Source organism: Gossypium hirsutum, chromosome D01 (genome assembly GCF_007990345.1).
Source record: "Gossypium hirsutum isolate 1008001.06 chromosome D01, Gossypium_hirsutum_v2.1, whole genome shotgun sequence".
In the NCBI taxonomy this organism is placed as follows: Eukaryota; Viridiplantae; Streptophyta; class Magnoliopsida; order Malvales; family Malvaceae; genus Gossypium; species Gossypium hirsutum.
This window is the reverse complement of record NC_053437.1, coordinates 40,515,685-40,527,371: the sequence shown is the minus strand read 5'-3', so window position 1 is coordinate 40,527,371 and position 11,687 is coordinate 40,515,685. Positions and strand designations below refer to the sequence as shown.

Genomic DNA, 11,687 nt, shown 5'->3' with positions numbered 1-11,687 from the left:
TCACAGCCAAGACTCCAAACTCATCATTAACATAAAAAAGATAAATGTTCAACAATGGCAAAATTCAAAATTTTTAACAGTTTCAAAAACAAAGGTTGCAACAATCATAAAAACATAAAAAATATAAGAAATGGAATCGAAACAAGTTTACATGCAAAGAGCTTTAATGGTCGAACTTTAAGCTCCAGAAATGGTGACTTTTCCATTTTGATTTTCGGTGGAAGAACATGAAAAAGATAATAGCCAAATTTTATGTTTTATTATTCTTCAGTTAATTTGTTAAATTACAACTTTACCCTCTATTATAACCTTAAAATTGAACAATTTTAAAGGCCTAAAACTGTCCATCAATAAACCTTATGAGCTAATTGCTTCCTAAGTCCCCTTTCATTTAATAATTAAGCTATTAAGTTAATATAATTCACTAATTACTAAGTTTTGCATCTTTTAAAATTTAGTCCATTTTATAGACTTGACTAAGTAAAGATTAAAATTTCTTTACCAAAATTTTAATACGACTTTAATTACCTCGTAATATTATATAAATAATATTTACAAACCAACAGACTAGAATTTGGGGTCTTAAAACCAATATTCTGACACCACTGAAAAATGAGATATTACACAGAACCAATTTCAGATTTTTCAAACAATCTTCAAAATTGTTGCCAAATACAAAGAAATCGTTCATGAAAACTTCAAGGAAATTCTTCACCATATCCAAAAATATGACCATCATACAAAGCTGAAAGGTTACCGGGGCATTACATAATTCAAAAGGCATCCGTCTAAACGAAAAAGTACCATATGGACACTAAAAGTTGTCTTCTCTTGGTTATTAGGAGCTATGGCAATCTGATTATACCCTAAGTAATCGTCCAAAAAATAGTAGAAAGCTTTCCGTGCTAACTTGTCCAACATCTGATCAATAAACAACAAGGGAAAATGGTCCTTCCTTGTTGCCTTGTTAAGCTTCAGACAATCCATGTACACTCTCCATCCCGTGAGTGTGTCGGTTGGTATGAGCTCATTATTGTCATTGCTAACCACCGTGACCCCTCCTTTTTTGGGGACACATTGTACAGGGCATACCCACAAGTTTTCTGAGATTGGGTAAATAATGTTAGCATCAAGCCACTTGATAATTTCTTACTTGACAACTTCTTTAATTATCAAATTCAACCTTCTCTGCTGCTCAATAGACTTGTTGTGGAAATCCTCTAACAAGATTTTATGCATGCAAAACACAGGACTAAATCCATTTATATTAGCAAGGGTCCATCTTAAAGCCTTCTTAAATCATCGCAAGACTTCCAACAACTTGACCTATTGTTTGGAGGTTAATTCTGTAGAAATCACAACCGACAAGGCACTGTTATGTCTTAAGTATTCATATTTTAAATGTTGCGGTAAAGGTTTCAACTCCAATGTAAAAGGTTCCTCTATAGGAGGTTTAGGAGGCTTGAACAAATGATTCGATAAATCCAAATAGTCAAACCTTTTCCCTAGTCTCTCCATTATCTTTTTGGTTTCCATGAATTCACCGAGTTCTTCTAAACTTACTTCATCAATCCTTTCTAATAAGTCTTTGTTACTATCAGAATTGTTATGGCAAAGTCTGGTAAATTCCTCTACTACTTTTTCTATCAAACTAATGGTATGGCTTTCTTCATTTTTGTCTGCACATTTCAAAGCAACAAAAACATTAAAAGTAACTTGTTAATCATTTACCCTCATGGTCAGTTCACCTTTCTGTATGTCAAATAGAATTCTACCTATAGCAAGAAAATGTCTTCCAATAATAATTGGCACATTTTGACCAGCTTCAACTTCTAAAATAAGGAAATCAACAGGAAAGATAAATTTCTTTACTCTTACTAGCACGTCCTCAATTTTACCTTCTAGATAGGCGTAGGATTGATCAACTAATTGCAAAGTCACATTACTAGGTCTTGCTTTACCAATTCTTAGCTTCCTAAAAATAGACATAGGCATTAGATTTATACTCGCTCCTAAATCACATAACGCCTTACCAACATAATGATTTCCAACTGAATATGGGATAGTAAAACTCCCTAGATCCTTAAACTTCGGAGGTAGTTTATTCATCAACATTGTTGTGCACCCTTTAGTTGGAGAAATAGTCTCAAACTCTCCCAACCTACACTTCTTTGACAGTATATTTGTCATAAATTTTACGTAATTGGGCATTTGCTCCAAAGCTCTATTAACAGTATGTTGATGTGGAGTTGCTTCAAAACATCTAAAAACCTTTTCAACTGAATATCCTATTTATAATTCTAGAATCGTTAAGGAAAAGGTAAAGGTGGTCGTCCTTCATGTTGCTGACAATGTTTTGCTGTGGTATTTTTGTTGGCAACATGATCTAGTTCTGTCACAACATTTCTCTGTGTACCCTTTTCAAGAGATGTCCATCGTTCAGTAGGCTTGAGATCTTTTCCTGATTGAAAATAAATCTATCTTCGTCTTCCGTGCCATCTTGAATAACTTTATCGAACTGAGTCCCACTTCTAAGAGTAATGGCCTTGCATTGCTCCTTCCCTTGGGTTCTCGAATTTTAAGTATCACTTGGGAATGCTCATTGTGGCCTTGAATTTAAAGTGTTTGCTATTTGCCCCACTTGATTTTCAAGAGCTTGGAGAGATGCAGCATGACTCTGAATCATAGCATCATTTTTGGCCATATACCCGGTCAATAAAGATTCAATAGAATTAGAAGATGATACGTCACCTTGTTGGGCATTTTTCTTTGGCATAGGATGATTATAACCGGGCGGTGCATTGAGGATATTTTGTCTAGTAACATTGTGTGGACTCCCTGCACCTTGATTATTCCAACTAAAATTTGGGTACTGTTTCCACCTCGAATTGTAAGTGTTGGAATAGGGATTATTATCTCGATTAAAATTACTCGTGTAGTATACCGATGCTGGGTTTGATAGGCATTCATCAAACACATGATCTTCGCAATAATAAATGCATAACAGTTTTACTAAGTTCATCTCCTGAGTTGTAGTGGGCTTCTTCATTGTTTTGACCATATTAACTAAAGAAGATACCTGCGCTATCAACGAAGTAATTACATCAAGCTCCATGGTACCAACAACTCCCTTGTGCGCCCCAACTCTTGTAGTAGGGTACTAATAGTCATTGTTGGTAATTTTTTCGAAAATCTCATATGCTTCATTATAAGATTTATCCAATAAAGTACCATTGGCAAAAGCATCAACTATCATCCTTGTATGTGCATTCAACCCATTATAGAATATCTTAATCTGTGTCCAGTGTTGAAATCCATACATCAGACATTTTCGAATTAAATCTTTCAATCATTCCCAAGCTTCATATAATGTTTCATCCTCTAACTATTGAAAAGATATGATATCATTTCTAAGCTTGGTATTCATGTTTGGTGGATTATAGCATAGCAAAAACCTCTAGCAAACGTCATTTCATGATGTCACTGTCCCCGACGACAAAGCATTTAGCCATGCTCTCATACGATCTCTTAAAGAATTAGGAAACAATTTAAGTCTCTGGCCGATGCGTGAACAAGTCACAAACTTCAAGGCAAAGTCTTAAGTTTAACCTCGGATCTTCAGAATGTAATCCATTAAATTTTCCTATTGTTTGCAAAATTTGAAACATTACCAATTTTAGCTTAAATTTTTGAGCTTGTATTTGTGGCCTGACTATCCATAGATTCAAATTATCCAAAATTGGAACAACATGCTCTCGAATGGGTCTGTCTCGATCATCTCTCACCTGCCAAATAGAAGGATTAACATCCTAACAATTTGGATTATTATTGAGACCAGGACCATTTGGATTATTGTTAAGACCAGGATCATTCTCATTTCTAGTAATTTTTCTCAGTTCTTTTCACTTTCTAGCACACCTCTTCTCGATCTCTAGGTGAAAAGGATACTCATTGTTAGCAAGAAAACCTCTTCTCATACACTACTGGCAAACCTATAGAAATTAAATGAAACTAAGTTAAATAAAACTAATAGAATTAAGTAAAATAACCAAACCCAATTACACCAAATTGCCAGTCCCCAGCAACGGCACCAAAAGCTTGACGTGTGTGAAATTATATGCAAATTGTGCAAGTATACACGTTGGGTAAAGTAATAAAGTGATAAGTGAGATTGTCTCCACAGGGATAGGATTAGTTATAAAAATGGTCAAGTTATGATAATAATTAATGTTATGGCGAAATCGAGTTAAGTATGCAGTAATAAATTTAAAAAATAAGGATGAGTACGAAAAGCATACTGACTGATATTGGAAAATGCTAAGGCAAAGCAAGAGTAAAAAAATGCAATGGCAATTACGAGAATGATGACGTGACTATTAATAAGTAAATAAATAGATAAATAACTAAGTATGTTATGGCAATGATTCTATGGCAAAAGATAAAGGTTACGCGATGTAGAGTGGGAAGGTCGAGATTACTAAGAATCTACTTTTCCTGTCAATAATGCCTCAGCAAAATCATACGTATCCTATTGCTCAGAAGAGTTCTAAAGTGGCCTGCTTCTTTTGAGAGCAAAACCCTCAAGTTACCTTGCCTGTGTATATAGGCCTTTAATATGGTACCTTGCACTATTTCCTTTTGTATGAATGATGCTCTATGTCTCGAGTCTACTACAAGTATTTATAAAATACTTGCTCATATCATTCAACCACAGTTTAACTAATCTAGCCTTTTTCATAATTTAGATAAATTTAAGGGTATGTTACACAGTTAACTATGTCTAGGGATTGCTCACATACATTTTAAAGAATAAAACAATTAAATGAAATAGTAAAATAGTTCAGATTTATACTGCAGCCATTACAGATAGTCAAAGTTTCATCAAATTAATCCCAACTCTATGAGATTTAGCTCATAGGTTGGCACATAAAATTCAACTCAAACATCATTTTCATCATTATAATTCATGAAGGAACATATTCAAAATAATGGAAAAACTTCGAGAAAATAATGCTCGCTTGCCCAATCCACACTCCAGCTGTGTAGTGTCCTAAGGTGGTTGAGAGGGACTGCCTTTGTTTTCCCCCTTCCTCTCTCTATTCAGCCACTACCATCTTATTTTGCCTAAGGATCTTCACCCTTGTTCACTCTCTAAAGTTTCCTCATTTTCTTCTTTTTACATTGTTCTTTTTCTTTTTTAGGATAATTTCAATAGCCCAAGATTTATCTTCTCCTCTTTTCTAGGCATATTTATCTGGTACAAGTAGAGTTTGGCTGAAATTGATATGTGCTGAATGCTGATTGACACCTTCCCGGCATTGCGACGGCATACAAGTTGGCAATCCAACCACCCTTTTGCCCCAACAAAACTTCACTCCTTTATTTCTTGTTGTAGTTAAGTACAGACAATTAACTAGGTTCAAAGGCATGAAATATAACTCTTTTCAACGCAATTAAAAGTACTTAATATTTAAACGCAACCCAATTTCTAATGCAATGCTAAATATACTAATGAAATGTCCTAAAATGCAACTAGATGTACTTAAGTACAGACAATTAACTAGGTCCAAAGGCATGAAATATAACTCTTTTCAAGAGTTATGAGATAGTACTTGTAAACAACTATTCTAGGAAAAATAGTAAGTGTTGGTTTGAAAAGAAATATCGTAGAAAGTGGACTCTGTAGTGATATTCCTTAGAGAAGTACCTTCATTTTTCTCAAGAAAAAATATAATAGGATATTGGCTGGTAAGATTTGAAGTCAACCAAGTAGTAAAGTGAAAGTTGTTACGTTAAGCATGGTAGTTGGCGTATAAGTGCATGTCCAATATTATGAAAGTGTCTGCCCAAATCAGAAATGATATGTTTAGTATGGAAATTGGCATATAGGCATATATGCAATATTACAAAATTACCGGCCAAGGTATTATGTATTAAAGCTCACTAATTTCTCTTGAACTTACAAGTGTTCATTCTTATTTCAGGTGCTAAAGTATGAATTAGTGCGCCAAGAGGGACAAGCCAGGAACAAGCCAAAGAAATAGCAAGTTGAGATATGATGCATACATAGAACGTCATAGGAGTAGGGCGTATAGTAAACCACACTTTAAAGACAGACCGTTTTTAACAAATCTTTGGGTTGTAATGTTAAATATGATTCTAAGAGTCTTTTGTATTCATTGAGTGTTCTCTTTACTTCTTTGTTCAAAACAACCTTTATTTAAATGAAATTAAATATGTTAAAACTTTTTGTACGCCAATTGTTAAAATTATTCTAAGTGTTTGTATGTGGCAACATCCGATATCCGAAATCGGTGAATTGGGTCAGGTTAAGGGTCTCACACAAGCTTTCTGTCCTAGAGGATTACTATGGTGGATTCATCAGTCAAGTACACTACCAAGAATTCTTTCAAAAAATGCCTCAAAGGAATACTAAGATTTTGCCACGAATGCAGACTAACTTGCCACTTATGTGTTACAGAATTCACCGTACAGGCTTTCCATATAACTTTTCCACTAAGGCTTCCCAAATACTACGCCGTATAGGCTTTTTAGATAATTTTCCACAATGGATTTATAGATAACTTACCACAAAGGCAATTTTTAGTTTACCATAAAGGCACCATGGATTTGTCTAAACTCAGCATCATCTGAGGTTTGCCCATCGTCGCCCCTGAGGCATATAGAAACCCAAGTAGGCAAATGTGACTCTTCTACCATTTCCAGAATGTGGCATGGCCATGGTTTTGCCATTTATTTCCCACACTGGCCTTTTCTTGTCTCCACTGTCTCGGTGAACCATATGTTTACGGTCCATCCGACTATATTTTTTTGTGATTACTATTTGCAAACGTCATCTAAACACCACCACGGGGTCCATTATCACATCACATATTTTCTCGACACTCCACTTGAACCCCCTTATCACCAACCATATTTGGTCATGCATCATTCATTTAACATAATGAACACATTTACATAGATTTCACTCATACCCATAACAGAAACATACTTCCCAACACATAATTTCCCATGCATGCTTACCACACATCATCATATTCAAGTAGCACATCGTACACTTCATTTACATACATGTAGATGCTTCATAGAAAACACACACAGACCTACATACATACAACAACTCCTCAATAAGACATGCACAACTACAGGGACATCAACCATAAAAAGAATCATCATAAATTAATATGCAGGAGTCAAGTCTAGAGACTCACCAGAGACCTACCTTTACCTCAACCTAGAGCTTGTGTTTCGATTTTCCTTCCCAATCCAGTAGCAACAACTACTTAAAAGATCATGAAATTTCCATTAAAATCCCTATTTACAAATAGTTTCCTAACGCTTCAACTACATGTGACCCCTATGTAGGGTCTTCCACTCGTACCTTACTATTCTTACATCTTTTAACATTCTTATGCTTCAATAATCGTAACATACAGAGCTATAAGACTTACTAAAAGGTTGAACCATCCATTGATTAAACAAAATCTTAGCTCTAGCTTAACAAAGAATAAGAGAACATGTAGGTTAGAAAGAAGGACTAGGACATATAGCAGAAAGAAAGACAACCTGGAGTCCCTCTTTTGTGGATTTTGAAAAGTGACAATGCTTAATGAAATTATCCCATGATTTCACTACAAAACCCAGGGGAAAGATAAACAAATTCGATGAAGATCGACGTTAATGTTTGACCAGTCATGGGGAAGGTCAAATCAATTCAGTTGACTCCCAACCAATCCAGTTACAAGAACCCACTTGAACAGTACTCAAGCAAATTGAGAGTACTATACCTTGGCAGTGACTCGCATATGGCTTGGTCTTAAATATAATTAAGTCTCCTACAACTTTATCATACACTTGGTAGGCTCTTCACGCTTAGCCAGAACTCTGGGGCATACTCTTCCTTGAGTGTATTCTTTTCTTCACTTGAAGATACCTTGAAACTAAATCGTTAGATACTACCAACAGTTGGATACTTTAACGCTAGTATGCGCCAATACTCTAACTCACCAGCAAGCCAGCAAGGTGGCTAATTATACTACCATATTGCACCAAAATAGTTAACATGCATACCTCACTCGCCTTTTAGATCTGTTATTTTTTAGGGTGTGACAGTTTTGATTGCTAAATGTCAGATTTACATGTATTTGTTTCATTATCTTCTGTAGCATCCTATAGCTCTGGTTCAACATCAAACTATGTATAGGGTGTTACACATTCAATATAGCTCGCACATGTTTTACTATACGAATACAGTTTCCATACAACTATATTGTAACATCAACACGTTCAAATGTTTCACAATAAATGTCAGCACATATGCTACAATGCTAGCTAGAACATAAAACTTTACATAATTAGTACACACATACTTTGCATTCACGGTTCACACATAGAACTTTACATAATTAGTATGCACATACTTTGCATTCATAGTTCATGGACCTTTCTTTGTGATAGCTTTTGATCCTTTCATCGCTCTGAAAAGTCCATATATCATTTATACCAACCTACATCCACAAATCTTCAATGTTAATTTGAAAAAATCCGTGTCCCCCATCTCGCAAGGCCAAGGTCTTTCGCCAATCTCGATTTTTATTTATATGCCTTACTAGAGGCAAAACACATATAATTATTCTACATTCGATTCTACTATCAAAAACACACTTCCACAGTCACCTCTATTTCCCTCATTTCCTCCATTATGGATATTGAACTAGTTTATGGAAATATGCTTTACATAGATTTAAGCAGCACCAAATCAGTAAACTAAAAGACGTAGCCAAACTATAGTTGGCCAGACAACAAATTTAAACAATTAATTAATTGAAAAGTACAAGATTTAAAGGAACTCAAAAAAGTTTCCAGAAATGCTTCTCTCTACTCTATGAGTTCCTTCCCTTTTCTACTAGGGCTTTCTCCCACTTCCTTAGGCAAACACATTCAATATTATAGTTACCAAAAAAAATTAACCACAACAACAATCAAGTCCTTAACGAAAATTGAGAAATCTAACAACTATAGCAACATGCAACGATTGAAAAAGAGATTCCTCCCCTCACCCATGCTTTCAGTTAAGTTCTATTTAAACAATTCATAAAATGTTATGAAATTATGGATAAAGAAAGACTTAAGAAAGTTACCACCAACTGTTTGAAAACAACAACTTCTAAGCAAGCTAAAATCATGATTTTCTCTCACAAATAGTTAGAGTTATAATCTCTAATTTCCCAACGAAGGTACAAAGAAAAGAAACATGAAAGGAAAATGAAATTGAAGTCTTCCCCCTTTGTTTCCTCTCCCCCGCCCTCTTACACTATTTTTAAAATAATTTAAAATTAGAATAATTTAACCAGCCAATGCCCTTGGCCAGACACTAATAACAACACATGCACATATAAGTTCCCTATTGATAAACTGTCCCCGAGGCCAATAGGTGCGATACACGATGACACGTTTCCCATCCCCAAGCTTTAACATGTTCCCTAATACGTGTCATACACACCGCGGGTGTCAAGGTAACTAACGAGGTTGAAAACTAACGAGCTCATTCACTAAAGAGCTTGTGAAGCAGCAAACTCTCTAAGTGACAAGCTTACAAACTGGCGAGCTTGTAAGGTAGCAGAGATAGCTCGCCCTATATGAGGTGGAGGCTCGCGAGAAGTCAAGACAACATCGAAAAAACTCACGAAGGGATGCTCAAAGATAAAAAACCAATCTAGTTCTCGTGGATTAGATGAGCTCACACAAGTTCTTACTATTCTTACTTGGTCAACATTCCAACATACATATCCAAAAATTTGGGGTGTGATAATTTGCTCATTTTTTATTAGACTAAGGACATTTTTACTTTCATCTACTAATATAAGCTATCTTTCCGTATTACAATCCAACTACACAATATCGCTTAGTATTAGTACAAAAATTAGACAGCCAATGGGCAACATTTTCTTCCATTTTTCTTAGTGTGCAAAAAGTCATATGATGAAAATCATACAAAGTATATTAATGTAATCAATGTGTAACAGCCCAGTTTTTAGTGGTGTCAAAATAGTGGTTTCGGGACAACTCTGGTGTAACGGTCCGTAAGTATTATTTAATATTTACGGGGTCATTGGATTGTATTAAAATTTTGTTATAAAATTTTAACATTTAGTTAATTTAGTAAAAAGGATTAAATCGTAAAAACTAAAAAAGTTAATCATTATTAGCTTATATGGGTTAAATGGTTATAAAACCATGATTTGAGGGCTTAAAAACGTAAATAAACCTTAAATGGTTATAGTGATCGGTTAAATGGTTAATATTGGGTATTATATATGTTATAATTATATTATTATTAACAAAATAAGAAAGTTAAAGTAAAAAGAAAATAAAATAAAGCACTTTACCTTTTTTTTATCATTCATCTTCTCATTGCCGCAAATCTCCATGAAAACCTAAAGAACTTTTGGCCAAGCATATTTAAGGTTGCATGGTAGGTATTTTGTAATATCCATAAATCGGGTCTAGTAGTTCCGAGTGTGAAACTAGGAATTTATTAGGTTTTTAGTAATTTTTAATTTAATTTAGGTGGTTAATTTCATCTAAAATTGATTAAACAATAATCTGGAAAACTAAAAATATTTTTGGAAAATTAAGTTTAAATATTTTAAATAATTATAAGTGAAAATAATTAATTTGGTCGAAAAACAATTTTAAAATAATTTTTATTGGGAGTTAATATGAGTTAAATTTAAATATTAATTGAATTGGGTTTAATTGTAAATCAAGGGAAAATTTAGAGTATTTATTTGGAAAATAAACCTTAAAATTCAGAATTTTGGAGGGAAAGGATTAAATGGTAAAACAAGGGAAATGTGGGAGTGGCCATAGGCAAATTCCCCAATTTTTAAATTTTGGTGGCTTGTTTCAGTTTTAAAAACAATGCATCTAACCTACGTTTCACACCATTTACATCAGATTAAAGAGCTACAAATTTTGTTTTCTTCGCATGGTTTTAAAGATCTATCATCAGAGAATAAATCCAACCATTTTTCTTCTCAAAATACTCTCTCAATTCACTTGAAATTATTCTCAAAAGTAGTCAAAATATTTTAAAATTTCTCAAACTTCTTAAATCAAGATTTTCAATCAATGAATTTAGAGCGAATCAAAGGTAATCTTCAATCCTAAACTTATTTTTATGAAGATTAGAAATATTTTTATACGATTTGAGAGTCAATTGAACGATTTTTTATCAATGTCATCTTCTTCAAAAACTTATGGTGCTTTAAGGGTGAATCTTGAATTTTGAGAGGAAATCCAAAAATCAATGGATGTTCCAACTCAAAATTTATTTATTAAAAGGTTTTTGGTTTTATTTGTAAAGATTGAATATGATTTGTAAGGCAATTTGAAGAAATCTAAATTTTATCATCTTCTTGAATTAATTTTTGGATTTTGTGAAATTTATTTAAATGTGAAATTGATGCTTAGTTTATGTTATTTGGTTTAGTATTGATGGCTGGAAGTGATTAGGAGGGTTGGAGATATCGATTTTGTGAGGAGTCGAGTTTTTGACTTGATGTTACAAATTCGATAAGGTATCTTTGTGAAATTATTTCGATCAGCATAGTTAATTGAAATTCGTGTTTAATATAGCTTTGGAAAGGTGGTAATGACTACTT

General features: G+C 33.9%; 1 non-coding gene across 1 annotated transcript; it reads left to right on the top strand.

Annotated features, from left to right (window-relative positions):
* Positions 1 to 3,311: 3,311 nt before the first annotated feature.
* Positions 3,312 to 3,418, top strand: LOC121214286 (small nucleolar RNA R71). Its single transcript, XR_005909870.1, has one exon. It is a non-coding gene; the product is annotated as a small nucleolar RNA R71 (small nucleolar RNA).
* The last annotated feature ends 8,269 nt before the right edge of the window (positions 3,419 to 11,687 follow it).